Raw genomic sequence first — 17007 nt, 5'->3', positions numbered from 1 at the left:
ACTTATCATGATATTCCTAATGGTGCTATTACAAATATATCACACCCTCATGAGCTAACGCCTTTGGAACAGCCTATATACGTTGCATGTATTTTTGCTTTGCTCTATTGTGTGTTCCAGATAAATGCAAGCCGAGGACAGCTTTGTTTTCAAGAAAGGGAGGATCATGTGGACATAAGTTATCATAGAGATGTCCATAAATATTATATGAAATATTTTTCAATCATTTGACATGGACCTATGACTAGAGCACGTACACACCGATTAAACCATCGGTTACTTTTGTTTCTCGGTACATCTAATTTATTTCGTAAGAACTCGATGCTACTTTCATGTTTGGATTTACTTGTACTCAGGAACGAAGGGATCAGAGAGTCAAGGAGAGATGCTCACTTAGAGATGGGAGATGGAGATGCATGCACGTTACATTCACAAGAAGGAAAACTAATTGCATGCATGTTCCTTGTCAATCCATCCATCATGCATGCAACATCCAAGTGCATAAGACCACAAGCTCTAGACTTTGCTCCAAGTTTCAAAATTATCCACGCATGGGGTGTCTCAAGACCTGTTGGTGCATCATAAGTTTCACATTGGGCCCGCAAAATCAATTAAGCCGCCCTGCTGTGTTCGTCCTCCCTACGGCCCTGCTTTGTGAACCAACGTGCAAGGTGATACGTCTCCAACATATCTATAATTTTTTATTGTTACATGCTATTATATTATTTGTTTTGGATGTTAATGGGCTTTATTTTACACTTTTATATTATTTTTGGGACTAACCTACTAACCCAAGGCCCAGTGCAAATTGTTGTTTTTTTGCCTATTTCAGTGTTTCACAGAAAAGGAATATCAAACGGAATCCAAACGGAATAAAACCTTTGGGAGAGTTATTTTTGGAACAAACGTGATCCAGGGGACTTGGAGTGGACGTCAAGCAACCAACGAGGAGTCCACGAGGCAGGGGAGCGCGCCTACCCCCCTGGGTGCGCCCTCCCCCCTCATGGGCCCCTCGTGGCTCCATCGACCTACATCTTCCTCCTATATATATTCATATACCCCGAAAACATCCAGGAGCACCACGAAACCCTATTTCCATCGCCGCAACCTTCTGTACCCAAGAGATCCCATCTTGGGGCCTTTTCCGGAGCTCCGCCAGAGGGGGCATCGATCACGGAGGGCCTCTACATCAACTCCATGGTCCCTCCGATGATGTGTGAGTAGTTTATGTCAGACCTTCGGGTCCATAGCTATTAGCTAGATGGCTTCTTCTCTCTCTTTGAATCTCAATACAAAGTTCTCCTCGATCTTCTTGGAGATCTATTCGATGTAACTCTTTTTGCGGTGTGTATGTCAAGATCCGATGAATTGTGGGTTTATGATCAAGTCTATCTATGAACAATATTTGATTCTTCTCTGAAATCTTTTATGTATGATTGGTTATCTTTGCAAGTCTCTTCGAATTATCAGTTTGGTTTGGCCTACTAGATTGATCTTTCTTGTAATGGGAGAAGTGCTTAGCTTTGGGTTCAATCTTGCGGTGCTCGATCCAAGTGACAGAAAGCGAAACGCCACGTATTGTATTGTTGCCATCGAGGATAAAAAGATGGGGTTTATATCATATTTCTTGAGTTTATCCCTCTACATCATGTCATCTTACCTAATGCGTTACTCTGTTCTTATGAACTTAATACTCTAGATGCATGATGGATAGCGGTCGATGTGTGGAGTAATAGTAGTAGATGCAGGCAGGAGTCGGTCTACTTGTCATGGACGTGATGCCTATATACATGATCATGCATAGATATTCTCAAAAATATTTATCTTATCATTATTATCTCTGTCAGATCTCACTCTCGTAAGTGACCGTGAAGGGATTGACTGTCGTGGTTCTAACTCTGACAGTGATGTAGGGGGGTGAGTTTGGAGAGGCGAGATCCTAGCTATGGGGAAGTTGTTACACGCGAGGTTTACGAGTTCAGGCCCTTCTCGGAGGAAGTAATAGCCCTACGTCTCGGAGCCCGGAGGCGGTCGACTGGATTATGCGTGTGTGGATTACAGGGGTGCGAACCCTTCCTACTGAGGAGGGGGTTGGCTTATATAGAGTTCGCCGACCCCCTCCTGCCCTCAGTAACACAGGGTTTAAAGTACATTTAAGATGGGGCGTTACTGGTAACGCCTCTAATAAAGTGTTGTAATGACCATGAAGACTACTTAACAGCTGACCGTTTGCCTACGGAGTGACTGTAGATCTTCTGGCAGTCGAGTGAATAGCTTCATGGTCGAGTGGTAGGTTCTTGGTCGAGTGTCTTGAACCTGTCGAGTGGGATGCCTTCAAGTCGATTGAAAGGTGATTTCTCCCAGGGTTGTCCTAGAGTAGGACTCTTCGGTCAGGTCCGTGTCCCTACCCTAGGTACATGTCTTCATCATTAGCCCCCGAATGGATCGAGGTTAGAGTGGGGAAAGAGTTGGAGATCTTTCCGACTGGTTCTTCAGGCTATGTGAGCGCCTCGTTTCGGGACAATCGTCACGGATGACGTTGCCAACTTTTTTCAGTCGCCTTGATCCATTCCAGGCCTTCCGTCGAGTGAATTTCTTTGTTTGTGCCATACCGAGTGCCGGCGCGATCGGGGTCTTCTGTTTTTTAGCAAGTTGTTCTGCGGCCCGCGGATGTCGCGGGATTTGGATTTTGGGAAGCGCGCGGGACGGGAGCAGCCGCAGTAATCGGAAGCGATAAAGCGGAAGTTCCTCGATCTCCGCGTCGCCTTTTTCGCCACGTACTGCGCGCGCGTCTGTTGGGGGATTTGACTGGATGGCCTGGGCCTACCGGTCAGCCACTCGGGAGCGGCCCCTTATAAGTTGCTGGCTCGGGGTTTCCAGGCCGTGCGCTCTCTTCTCCTTCCTTCTTCCTCTCTCCCTTTGCCAGTCTCTCTGCTACCTCCGCTCTCACCCTAGCACCGCGAGCCCATGAGAGATTTCTCCGGCGACGATGGTGAAGGGCAAGACCACCGCTTTGGAGCGCGCGAAGAAGGCGGCGGCGGCGGGGAAAGGGAAGAGATCTGCTCGGGGCGGATCCTCCTCCAGGACCGCTCTGCCCAAAGGCTGGATCCAGGGCGACTGGATGCCCTCGGTGCTCCGGCAAGACGATCTTGACGACATGGTCGAGGGGGGAGCCATTCCCCACGAAGCTGCGCGTCTTCCGGAGGGAGAGATCGAACCTCAACCCCGTGACGGTGAGTGTGTGCTCCTAGACACCCACATCGACCGAGGGTTTTCTCTGCCGCCCCATCCTTTCTTCCGGAGTTTCTTGAATTTCTTCAGAGCGCAGCTCCATCACTTTACCCCTAACTCCATAGTCTATCTTGCCGCGTTCATTTCCATGTGCAAGGCCTTCCTGGGTTGCCGTCCGCACTGGGGGCTTTTCAAGCATATCTTCACTTGCCGCTCTCAGTCGGTTAAAAAAGCCAAGTCGAGTGATGAAAAGACGCAAGTGATCCAGCTGTGCGGGGGCCTGGCGATCCAGACGAGGGGGAAGAGCTGTTTTCCCTCTATCACCTTCCCGGAGTTGGTTCGCGGCTGGCAGTCGACCTGGTTCTACTGCCAGGACCAGGCGACCCCCGGACAGTCGACTGGTCTTCCTCCTTTTTCCCTCGACCGAGCCGAGAAGCCCATCTCTTTGAAAGTCACGCCGGAGGAAAGGGCCCAGGTCAAAGTGTTGGCGGGTCGAGTGGTTGAGCTTGTCCGTGAGGGGGTGACTGGGATGGACCTGTTAGAGGTCTTCCTCCAGAGGCGCATTCAACCGCTCCAGGCGCGAGACCACCCGATGTGGCTGTATTCTGGCCTTGACGACACCACTCGGATCCACCCGGAGGAGGTCACTGATGAGATGCTGGCGGGGTGGCTGTCGAGTATCACGGGGAACAAAGACAACCCCCGAGGAGCCAGAAGGGTGATTCCACTCGACAACTCATATGAAGTGGATCAGGTATGTCTTTGCGTCGGATATCTGGCCTTCTGTATTAGTCTTCTTTGTGTAAGTCGACTGACCTTCGTCCTGTCCGTTGTCCTCCAGGCTACCACTGAGATGTACTCGATGCCCAGCGGGGCACAAGGGCCGACCGAGGAAGGTGAGGGGAGCGGAGGCGAGAGCGGGGACGACCAGGTCGAGTGGGAGTCCGACGGTGAGGGAGAGGAGGGCGACGACATCTTCTCCAGTGAGGAGGAGGAGGAGGCTGAACCCTCCCGCCCGGAGGGACGGTCCAAGCTCGCCCACGATCCAGCGCAGGAACGTGGCAAGGCGGCCGCTCCTGTTGGGCAGTCGTCGAAACGCCCTCGGACTTCTTCTCCTCCGCCGACTGGGAAGGCTCCCAAGCACCCACGAACGGCGCCATCTAAGCCTCCCAAGGCCTTGCCCAAAATGAAGATAGCTATTCCCACCATTTCGGGGTAACAACAACACTTGCTTTCCTTTGTCGACTGTGGACGGATCCTTGGTCGATTCACTGGGCTAGCTGACTAACTTTCGAGATTTGCAGTGGCGCAACTTCTGAGGTCTCTGCCAGGAACGACGACCAAGAGATGGAGGACGCTATCACCTCCAACCCTGGTACGATCACTGCCGTCCTGCTTACGAGTCGACTGAAGCGTTGGTCGATTGAATGTTTTCCTTGCAGCTCCTCCTCATGTTATCGACCTCCCGGACGACGATGACAACACACCACTGAGGGTGAAGAGGAAGAAGAAGGTGTTGGCTGACAAGGCGCCGCAATCCACTCCCGCGCCTGAAGCTGCAGTTCGGGATGATGACGAACCCACTCGGGCTTCCGTGACTTTCGCTGTTCCTTTGACGAGTGTGCAGCCTTCAGCGTCGACTGCAGATCTGTCTTCGCTTTTTGCTGCGTACCCCGTCCCTGAGGACCAAGCGGCTGCTGCGAAGGAGGCTGTTCGCCAGGCTGGAGTCATGATGGAGCAGGTAAAAGTGGCTCGGGAGGCTTGCCAGGCGGCTTACGACGCAAGCTCGGCTCTTTAGAGCAATGTCCAGGTCAGTCGACTTCAACACTTGGTCTGTTTTGGTATGTTCTTTGAAGAATCTCTTTTCCGAAGGTCTTTAAGTTTGTACACCCACTGGGTGTTTTTGCCAATTCTTGGTCGAGTGGGGGCACGCTAAGTGCACCCACTGGGTGTAGTCCCCGAGACTACGGTCGACTGCTGGCAGTCGACTGTAGTCTTTTTAAATTGAGTCGTAGTTGAGTTTCTTCGGCTGTAGTCTTAGAAACTCTGTTATTGTCTCTTAACTGCTCGGAAGCAGCTTGTCTTGGACTCGACTTCAGGGAACGGTCGAGTGGGTTAGGAACCGGTGGGGGCACGCTAAGTGCACCCACTGGGTGTAGTCCCCGAGACTATGGTGGACTGCTGGCAGTCGACCGTAGTCTTAGTATTTACTGCCTTTGTTGCTTTTTCCTTTTTACTGAAATTGTAACTCCTCCTCTTTGACTTCAGAAATCTTGTGATCTTGGAACCCGCTTGGCTGACTTGGAGAAGCAGAAAATTCAAATGAACCTTGATCTGGAGCTGGCCAGGACAGAGCTACAGAATGTCAGAGACGGCGCCGCAGGTAAGACACCTTTGTCGACTGGTTGGTTTTTAGGCTTGAGTATCTTTTCGCTTCCTCCGACTCAATCGTCATTTTTTGCAGAAAAACTGAAAGAAGCTCTGGCGAAGAAGGATCAGGACTTGGCTGCTGCTCGCAAGGAGGCTGATGACAAGACCGCTCTGGCCGCGCAGAAGTTGGCTTCGGTCGACCAATTAGAAGGGGAGAACACCAAGTTGAAGACCGCTCTGAAGGAAGCCAACAGGAGTGTTCACGTTGGAAGAAGGAGCACCTCACCCTGAGCGAGAAAACAAAGCGTCGCTCGCAGGAGAGACGACCTGGAGAGCTACTTGAGGAGCTTTGCCAAGAAGCTGTACATCAAGCTCGAAGGTGCACAATCAGTTCCGACTGGTTCTTTTTGTATTGACTCAGTTTTATGAAATTTGACTTATCCTTGGGCCGTGCATGCAGAACTTTGCCAGAACTTCGAAGAGGAGACCGGGCGGATCGAAACAGGTTTGGATCCAATCAACTCTCCGGTGCAAGACGAAGCTGCCATGAACCTGCTCCGACTGGAATCCCGCGTTGACGGCGTCATGGATTACTTGGCTCGACTGAAGGTCGCCATGACGCGGATCGACCCGACGCTTTGGCCAGAGTCCACGCTCCAGAACGATCTCGAGTCTCTGATGACTCGACTCAACGGAATCCCTGACCGAGTGCAAGAGTGGAAGAAGTCTTCAGCTCGGTGCGGTGCCGACGTGGCTCTGTCTCTGGTCCGCGTCCATTGCAAGGAGGCGCGGGAGGAGAAGCTGTCCGCCATCCAAGTTGCCAACACGCGGAAGAACAACTTCCAGGACTTCATGGAGACATTTATTGCTACTGCTACCCGTATCGCAGATGGGATCGACTTGGATGAGTTTGTCGCCCCTGCCAGTCCTCCTCCTCCTGAGGAATGAAAAAACTTGCCTCGGGATGCCGAGTGTATTTTGTGATCCGTTAAACTCTGCCTTAAATTTGCCTCGGAATGCCGAGTGGAAGTGTAACAGTTAAACTCCGCCGAGCTGTGGGCTCGAGTACTTTGATCTGAGGTCTCTCGGACATTTTAGGCTTTATTTGAACTTGATTTGTCGTTGAATCTCTTTATGGATGACCCGTCGAGTGGGATTTGATCTTCACTCGAAGTAACTTTGTGTCTGTGGTGCAGTTCCGAAGGAGAAGGTGGCAGTCGACCTACCCCTCATCGTCCTTGGGACATGAGAAATGTTTCACACTTAGGCGAGCGCTGGGCTGCAGCTAAGCCTCCGAGCGGGAGGTTTGCTCCTGCTCGGTAGGATTTCAAACTTAGGCGAGTGCTGACTGCAGCTAAGTCTCTTCGTAGGAGAGCTTAGGCGAGTACTGGACTGCAGCTAAGCCCCCGAGTGGGAGGTTTGCTCTCCACTCGGTTGGATTTTTCAAACTTAGGCGAGTGCTGGACTGCAGCTAAGCCCCCGAGTGGGAGGTTTGCTCTCCACTCGGTAGGACTTTTCAAACTTAGGCGAGTGCTGACCGCAGCTAAGTCTCTTCGTAGGAGAACTTAGGCGAGTGCTGGACTGCAGCTAAGCCCCCGAGTGGGAGGTTTGCTCTCCACTCGGTAGGATTTTTCAAACATAGGCGAGTGCTGACCGCAGCTAAGTCTCTTCGTAGGAGAACTTAGGCGAGTACTGGACTGCAGCTAAGCCCCCGAGTGTGAGGTTTGCTCTCCACTCGGTAGGATTTTTCAAACTTAGGCGAGTGCTGACCGCAGCTAAGTCTCTTCGTAGGAGAACTTAGGCGAGTGCTGGACTGCAGCTAAGCCCCCGAGTGTGAGGTTTGCTCTCCACTCGGTAGGATTTTTCAAACTTAGGCGAGTGCTGACCGCAGCTAAGTCTCTTCGTAGGAGAACTTAGGCGAGTTCTGGACTGCAGCTAAGCCCCCGAGTGTGAGGTTTGCTCTCCACTCGGTAGGATTTTTCAAACTTAGGCGAGTGCTGACTACAGCTAAGTCTCTGCGTAAGAGAACTTAGGAGAGTGCTGGACTGCAGCTAAGCCCCCGAGTGTGAGGTTTGCTCTCCACTCGGTAGGATTTTTCAAACTTAGGCGAGTGCTGACTGCAGCTAAGTCTCTGCGTAAGAGAACTTAGGCGAGTGCTGGACTGCAGCTAAGCCCCCGAGTGGGAGGTTTGCTCTCCACTCGGTAGGACTTTTCAAACTTAGGCGAGTGCTGACCGCAGCTAAGTCTCTTCGTAGGAGAACTTAGGCGAGTGCTGGACTGCAGCTAAGCCCCCGAGTGTGAGGTTTGCTCTCCACTCGGTAGGATTTTTCAAGCTTAGGCGAAACGGGTTCGCGGCTAAGTCACCCACTGGGGGTTCTCGTATGTAAACAGAAGTGACAACAATCATTGGAACACTCTTGACCTTGATAAAAATGAACTACAGAAGTTTCTCTTATTACATCTTTATGGGAAGGAACTTAAGTGTAAAAGGGGCGGAGTAGTTCCGCATTCCAAGCTCGAGGCTCGTCGATCTGGCGATCAACATTGAAGAGGTGATACGCTCCATTGTGGAGGACTCTGGTGATGATGAAGGGACCTTCCCAAGTGGGAGCAAGCTTGTGTGGTTTCTGTTGATCCACTCGGAGGACCAAATCTCCTTCTTGGAAGGCTCGACTCTTGACATTCCGGGCGTGGAATCGACGCAAGTCCTGCTGATAAATGGTCGATCTGATCATGGCCATCTCCCTCTCTTCTTCGAGGAGGTCGACTGCGTCTTGCCGGGCCTGTTCTGCTTCTTTTTCGGTGTAAAGCTCGACTCGGGGCGCGTTGTGAAGAAGATCACTTGGCAGAACCGCTTTGGCCCCATAAACCAGAAAGAATGGAGTTCTTCCAGTCGACCGGTTAGGGGTGGTCCTCAATCCCCACAGAACTGACGGAAGCTCGTTGACCCAAGCACCTGCCACGTGCTTGAGATCACGCATCAGCCGAGGTTTCAGTCCTTTAAGAATCAGACCATTTGCTCTTTCAGCTTGCCCATTCGACTGAGGATGCGTGACCGACGCGTAGTCGACTCGTGTGCCTTGAGAGGCGCAAAAAGCTCTGAACTGGTCTGAATCGAAGTTTGACCCATTGTCGGTGATGATTCCATGAGGGACTCCATATCTGAATGTTAGTCCTTTGACGAAACTGATAGCAGTGCTAGCATCGAGGTTCTTGATAGGCTTGGCTTCGATCCATTTGGTGAACTTGTCGACTGCCACAAGCACATGCGTGAACCCGCTCCTGCCTGTTCTCAGTGGGCCAACCATGTCCAGTCCCCAGACAGCGAATGGCCAGACGAGAGGAATGGTCTTCAGGGCCGATGCAGGCTTGTGTGACATGTTGGAGTAGAACTGGCAGCCTCTGCACTTGTCGACTATCTCTTTTGCCATCTCATTTGCTCTAGGCCAGAAGAATCCCGCTCGGTATTCTTTAGCCACAATGGTCCGAGAGGACGCATGGTGGCCACAGGTTCCCGAGTGGATATCATCAAGGATTATCCGACCTTCTTCTGGTGTAATGCACTTCTGACCGATTCCAGTCGTGCTTTCTCTATACAACTGCCCCTTTATGACTGTGAAGGCCTTAGATCGGCGGACGATCTGTCGAGCCTCTTCCTCGTCTTCTGGGAGTTCTTTCCTTAGGATATACGCGATGTATGGTATCGTCCAGTCGGGAGTGATGGCCAAGACTTCCATGATCAGGTCGACCATAGCAGGAACTTCGACTTCAGTCGGATCTGTGGCACTTTTCGGTTGTGGGGCTTCTTCTGTGAAAGGATCTTCCTGGACTGACGGCGAGCGGATGTGCTCCAAAAACACATTGCTGGGAATGGCTTCTCGCTTGGAGCCTATCTTTGCCAGGTCATCAGCTGCTTGGTTTTTCAGTCGGGGGATGTGATGAAGCTCTAACCCCTCGAATTTCTTTTCTAGCTTTCTCACTGCATTGCAATAACCAGTCATAGCTGGACTTCTGACGTCCCACTCCTTCATCACCTGATTAACCACCAAATCTGAGTCGCCATAGACCATGAGGCGACGGACGCCGAGTGAAATGGCCATGCGCAACCCATACAAAAGTGCTTCATACTCTGCTTCATTGTTGGAGGAATCGAAGTGAATCTGGAGAACATATCTGAGCTTATCTCCTCGGGGGGAGACTAGAACTACCCCAGCACCGGAACCATTCAGCATCTTAGATCCGTCAAAAAACATGGTCCAGTGCTCCGAGTGAACTTGAGTCGGAAGTTGCTGTTCAATCCACTCGGCGATGAAATCTGCGATTGCTTGGGACTTGATAGCCTTCTTTGCTTCAAACTTGATATCTAGGGGAAGGAGTTCAATCGCCCACTTGGCCACTCGACCAGTTGCATCTCTGTTATGCAGAATCTCTGATAGTGGGGCGTCGCTGACGACTGTAATGGAATGGTCAGAGAAGTAGTGTGCAACCTTCTTTGTGGTCATGTAAATCCCATATACAAGCTTATGATAGTGAGGGTATCTTTGTTTTGAAGGGGTCAAAACTTCAGACAGATAATAGACTGGGCGCTGAACTCTGAAGGCCTTTCCTTCTTCTTCCCGCTCGACCGTGAGTACTGTACTGACAACTTGTCCCGTGGCCGCAATGTACAGCAGCAGAGGCTCTTTGCTGATTGGGGCAGCAAGCACCGGCTGGGTGGAGAGCAGAGCTTTGAGTTCTGCAAACGCTGCGTCAGCTTCTGGAGTCCACTCGAACTTGTCAGACTTCTTCATCAGTCGGTAGAGAGGCAATGCCTTCTCACCGAGACGAGAAATGAATCGGCTTAAAGCGGCCAAGCAGCCTGTAAGCTTTTGGACATCGTGCACGCGTACAGGACGCTTCATCCGGAGTATGGTGCCAATTTTCTCAGGATTGGCGTCGATCCCTCGTTCGGAAACGAGAAAACCGAGTAACTTTCCGCCTGGGACTCCGAATGTGCATTTTGATGGATTGAGCTTGATATCATACCTCCTGAGGTTGGCAAAGGTTTCGGCAAGGTCAGCTCGTAGGTCGGAACCTTTCCGTGACTTGACCACAATATCATCCATGTATGCCTCCACATTCTGACTGATTTGAGTGAGTAAACACTTCTGGATCATTCTCATGAACGTGGCTCCGGTGTTCTTGAGGACGAACGGCATGGTGACATAACAGAAGCATCCGAATGGGGTGATGAAAGCTGTTTTGATTTCGTCGGGTCCATACAGACGGATCTGATGGTACCCGGAATAAGCATCTAGAAAAGACAATCTCTCGCACCCCGCAGTTGAGTCGACTATTTGGTCGATGCGAGGGAGAGGAAAATGGTCTTTTGGGCAGGCCCGATTCATATGTTTGAAATCTATGCACATGCGAAGTGACTTGTCTTTCTTGGGGACCATGACTACATTGGCGAGCCACTCGGAGTGGTAAATCTCTCGGATAAACTCCGCTGCTAAGAGTCGAGCCACCTCCTCGCCAATGGCTTGCTTCTTCTGGACGGCGGACCGTCGAAGATGTTCCTTCACAGGCTTGAATTTTGGGTCGACCCGCAGACGGTGCTCAGCCAGCCCCCTGGGAACTCCAGGCATGTCAGAGGGTTTCCATGCGAAGATATCCCAGTTCTCACGGAGGAGCTGGATGAGCGCTTCTTCCTATTTGGATTCAAGCGTCGTTGAGATGTGAGTCGGGGCAGCGTCGGGGTCGGTCGGGTGAATGTGGACTGTCTTCGTCTCACCAGTCGACTGAAAAGCTGACTCTGAAGCGGGCTTCTTGGCCCGTAGCAATTCACTCGGATCGGCAGTCTTTTGGTACTCTTGCAGCTCGACCACTGCCATCTGAGCATCTGCAATCTTTGAGCCTTTCTGAAAGCATTCTTCCGCCTTCTTCCGATTGCCCGTGACAGTGATCACACCTTTGGGGCCAGGCATCTTCAGTTTGAGGTACACGTAACATGGCCGGGCCATGAAGCGTGCGTAAGCTGGCCTGCCCAAAATGGCGTGATAAGCACTTTGGAAGTCCACGACCTCGAATGTCAACTTTTCCTTGCGGTAATTCTTTGAATCACCGAAAACCACATCGAGAGTGATCTGGCCGAGTGATTGGGCTTTCTTCCCAGGAATGACTCCATGGAAACTCATGTTACTGGTGCTGAGTCTGGACATCGGAATGCCCATTCCTTTCAATGTTTCAGCATACAGTATGTTCAGGCCACTGCCTCCATCCATCAGGACTTTAGTCAATCGAGTGCCTTCAACAATTGGGTCGACCACCAAAGCTTGCCTCCCAGGGGTGGCAATGTGTGTCGGGTGATCAGACTGGTCGAATGTGATGGCAGTCTAGGACCACTTCAGGTAACTGGGTGTTGCCGGGGCAACCATGTTCACCTCTCGGTTAATGACTTTCAGTCGACTTTTGCTTTCGACATCGGCAAAAATCATCAGGGTGGAATTGACTTGGGGGTATCCATCGTCACTGTCTTCCTTGTCCTCGACTCTGTCCGACTCTTTTTCCTTATCCTTGGACTGCTTTCCTTGGAACTGCTAGATCAGGAGTCGGCACTGTCGAGTGGTATGCTTTGGGTAAATAAAATTACCCTCTTCATCTTTCTTGGTGTGGATGTGACATGGCAGATCCAAAACATCATTTCCGTCTTGATCCTTGACTTTTTTGGGCTTCCAGGTGCCCTTGGGTTTTCCCTTGAAGTTTCCCTAGGCTACGGCCAGGGCCTCCCCAGGAGCGGCTGGCTCGGCCTTCCGCTTCTGCTTCCGACTGGAATTGCCTCCAGTTTCCTGGGCGACTGCTTTCTGCTTGCCACTCCGGAGTCGATCTTCGTCTTCTCCGTTAGCATACTTGGTGGCAATCTCCATCATCCGATTCAGCGACATCTCTCCAGTTCGACCGAACTTCAGATTCAACTCTCTGTATTTAACACCTTCCTTGAAGGCACAAACTGCTTGATGGTCCGGCACGTTCTCAACCGAGTGATGCAGCGTGATCCACCTCTGGATGTATTCCCTCAGAGTTTCATTCGGCTTCTGCACGCAAGACCGCAGCTCGGTTAGGCCTGCGGGTCGCTTGCATGTTCCTTCAAAGGTTGTGATAAACACTCGGGAGAGGTCCTCCCAAGTGTAAATGCTGCTGGGTGCCAACTGATTTAGCCATGCTCTGGCCGAGCCCTCTAACATGAGAGGCAAATGCTTCATGGCCACCTCGTCATTGCCACCGCCAATCTGTACAGCCACTCGATAATCTTCGAGCCAGGTGTCAGGCTTAGATTCACCGGTGAACTTGCCGATTCCAGTCGCCAACCTGAAATTGGGAGGTATCACTGCGGCTCTGATGGCTCGACTGAAACACTTTGGCCCTGAAGCGCGTACTCTGCTGCTGGCAGGCGCATCTCTGTTGTGGCCTGCTCGATGAGCTCTGTTCCTGTCAACCAAACCTTGAACGAGGATGGATCTCGCATCAAAGCCTGGGTCTCTGGGGTCGACTGGAATCCTCTGCCCAATGCTAAGAGGGCGTCTGTCATCTTACCGTCGAGGCGCATATGACCCACTCCTCGGGGGAGGGGTTGGCACTCGACGTCGATCATCACGGTCGAATCGGTGATCATACTGCTCATTCCTCCTGTACTGATCATGCTGGCCACCACGTCCCTCACGCCTCGGGGGCGATCTCGGGCTGTGAGCTGACTCGACTGTATCTGTTGCGACAGACCGACTGTGGATCCTATTCCGCGACTGAGAGACAGCGGAATTCTGGTCTCCCGCCGCCCGGAGCAATGCTCTGATCTGTAACAAGCCCCTGCCCGCCTCCGACTGGGAGGGCTGAATTGATTCTGCTATATGGGCCGCCGCGGCCAAATTCTGAACTGGGGTTCGGTATACCTGCGTCACGGGAAGAGCTGGCGTCGACTAGACTCGGGAGCCCGCTGACGCGCTTGCTCGTCGAGTGCTCGCTGAAGATTCTCCAGTCGAGTGCGCTCGGCCAAGTTGGCCAAACGCGCGTCCTCCAAGGCCCGGGCCTCGGGGGTCTCTCCGACGATAGGAGTGCGGAGCGCATCGATGTTCCGGCGGCGAAGCTCCTCTCGCTGCAATGACGCGAGAGGTTCGGGGAGATACTCGTCGTGGGGATGCGACGGATCGCCCCCACCCGCGCCTCCATCAGTGCGAGGGAAACCAGGGGGACTGTGTGTTCCATCGATCGCCAGCACCTCAGCCGCAGGATCGCTGCTGTTGCACTCGGATGCGGTCTCCACGGAGCCAGTCGAACAGGCCGTAGAGGGATTCGACGGGCTCGATGGCCGCAACTTGCGGGGCTGCCGATTGGCGGGCCACGGCGTGCCTCACCCACCGCTGAAGTCTTGACCGACCGGAGCGCTTGCGCTGGTGGGAGACAGGGCGGGGAGACGATACGGGGGCTGACCCATATTGGGTCGACGGTAGCCGCAGGAGGACGCCACGAACGCATGCACGGAAATGTGTCGCACCGCGGGCGGGGAGCGCGTCGATGTCGAGCGGTGCCTCCTGAAGCCAGGCGGAGTCGTCGACGATGAAGGTGAGCGTGCCGAGACGGATCTCGCGGTCCTCCACCAAAACTCCGCAAGAAAACATGATCAAAGGGATCGAGAAAAATCACAACTTCTCCAACTAAGCGCTAAGATTCCAGCCCCACGGTGGGCGCCAACTGTCGTGGTTCTAACTCTGACAGTGATGTAGGGGGGTGAGTATGGAGAGGCGAGATCCTAGCTATGGGGAAGTTGTTACACGCGAGGTTTACAAGTTCAGGCCCTTCTTGGAGGAAGTAATAGCCCTACGTCTCGGAGCCCGGAGGCGGTCGACTGGATTATGCGTGTGTGGATTACAGGGGTGCGAACCCTTCCTACTGAGGAGGGGGTTGGCTTATATAGAGTTCGCCGACCCCCTCCTGCCCTCAGTAACGCAGGGTTTAAAGTACATTTAAGATGGGGCGTTACTGGTAACGCCTCTAATAAAGTGCTGTAATGACCATGAAGACTACTTAACAGCTGACCGTTTGCCTACGGAGTGACTGTAGATCTTCTGGCAGTCGAGTGAATAGCTTCATGGTCGACTGGTAGCTTCTCGGTCGAGTGTCTTGAACCTGTCGAGTGGGATTCCTTCAAGTCGATTGAAAGGTGATTTCTCCCAGGGGTGTCCTAGAGTAGGACTCTTCGGTCAGGTCCGTGTCCCTACCCTAGGTACATGTCTTCATCATTGACAACCCCTTTATCGCATTGGTTGCGAGGTTCTTATTTGTTTGTGTAGGTACGAGGGACTTGCGTGTAGTCTCCTACTATATTGATACCTTGGTTCTCAAAAAATGATTGAAATACTTACGCTACTTTGTTGTATCACCCTTTCCTCTTCAAGGGGAAACCAACGCAGTGCTCAAGAGGTAGCAAGAAGGATTTCTGGCGCCGTTGCCAGGGAGGTTGCACCAAGTCAAGTCAAGATTTGATCTCCCGTCAACAAGCCATTTCTGGCGCCGTTGCCGGGGAGATCTACGCACAAGTCAAGACATACCAAGTACCCATCACAAACTCTTGTCCCTCGCATTACATTATTTTCCATTTACCTCTCGTTTTCCTCTCCCCCACTTCACATTTGCCATTTTATTCGCCCTCTTTTCCGTTCGCCTCTTTCCCATTTTCTTTGATGTCTTACTTGGCTCGTTTGGTTGGAATAGTTGTTTATTTATTGCTAAACGGAGAACCTAATATCTATGGATCCTCATCCACTTGCTAATCTTTTAAAGAGATCCAATTATGATGAACCAATTGCTAGTGAGTTTTTTGCACTAGATTATCTTTATGAAGTTTTGCTTGAAATTCGTGAATCTGAAAAATTGTGATGAAGTACTTTATGGAGTGATTCACGATGGATCCTTGAATAAAAATCATGATTGCAATGATGATAGTATAAATTCTATTAATGTCAATTGTGCTTATAATATGCAAAACCCTAAGCTTTGGGATGCTAGTTTTGCTATGTCTACTACTTGTTGCAATGATCATGATTGGGGTGATTCTTCTTTTGATATCGAAAATTTATTTAAGCCCCATGATGAATATGAGATTGATTTTATGCAATAATATTGAAAGTGGGTTTGGAAGAGTGTCAACTTTAGATCCCACATATTTGGAGAATGTTCAATCTTATGAAGTTTTTCATAAAAGTGGGTTTGGAGATGTGATGACTTTAGTTAATGTTAATCCCACTATTTTGGAAGAGTGTCAACTTTGCATGCATGTGGATCATGTTAAGAATATTTTATGTGATAGCTAAATTGTTGAATTTTCTTATGATCCTACATGTAATTATTATGAGAGAGGAAAATATGGTTGTAGAAATTTTCATGTTACTAAATTACCTCTCGTTATGTTGAGATTGTTATTGTTTCTTTCCGCTTCCTTGCATATGCTAGTTTTTGCTTGCCTTGATAATATGTTTGCCTATAAGATGCCTATGCATAGGAAGTATGTTAGACTTAGATGTGTTTGTCACGTGTTTTATGATGCTCTCTTTGTGCTTCAATTCTTGTCTTTCATGTGAGCATCGTTGAAATCTTTTGCCTAGCTAAAAGGCTTTAAAGAAAAGCACCTGTTGGGAGACAACCCAATTTTTTTCCTTGATGTTATTAAATAAATAATTCATCTAGCCTCTATTTAGATGTGGTTTTATGCTTTTAATTATTGGTTGTGCCAAGTAGAACCTTTGGGAAGACTTGGGGAAAGTCTTTGCGATCTTGCTGTAAAAAACAGAAACTTTAGCGCTCACGAGATTTGCTGCCATTTTTTACTGGAGAGTGATATTTAGTTAATTATTTTTGAAGATAATTAACATATAAATTACTCACGTCCAGAAATTTATTTTAGAATTTTTGGGGTTCCATAAGTATTCGAAACCTACAGATTACTACAGACTATTCTGTTTTTGACAGATTCTGTTTTTCGTGTGTTGTTTGCTTATTTTGATGAATCTATGGCTAGTATTTGAGTGTATGAAACATATAGAAGTTGTAATACAGTAGGTTTAACACCAATATAAATAAATAATGAGTTCATTACAGTAACTTAAGTGGTGGTTTATTTTCTTTTACTAACGGAGCTCATGAGATTTTCTGTTTAAGTTTTGTGTTGTGAAGTTTTCAAGTTTTGGGTAAAGATTTGATGGATTATGGAACAAGGAGTGGCAAGAGCCTAAGCTTGGGGATGACCAAGGCACCCCAAGGTAAAATTAAAGGACAACCAAAAGCCTAAGCTTGGGGATGCCCTGGAAGGCATCCCCTCTTTCGTCTTCTTCTATCGGTAACTTTACTTGAGGCTATATTTTTATTCACCACATGATA

This window comes from Triticum urartu, chromosome 2A (assembly GCF_056163025.1).
Source record: "Triticum urartu cultivar PI428250 chromosome 2A, HENAU_Tu73, whole genome shotgun sequence".
Taxonomy (NCBI): domain Eukaryota; kingdom Viridiplantae; phylum Streptophyta; class Magnoliopsida; order Poales; family Poaceae; genus Triticum; species Triticum urartu.
The sequence above is the reverse complement of the archived record's forward strand: the minus strand, read 5'-3'. Positions refer to the sequence as shown.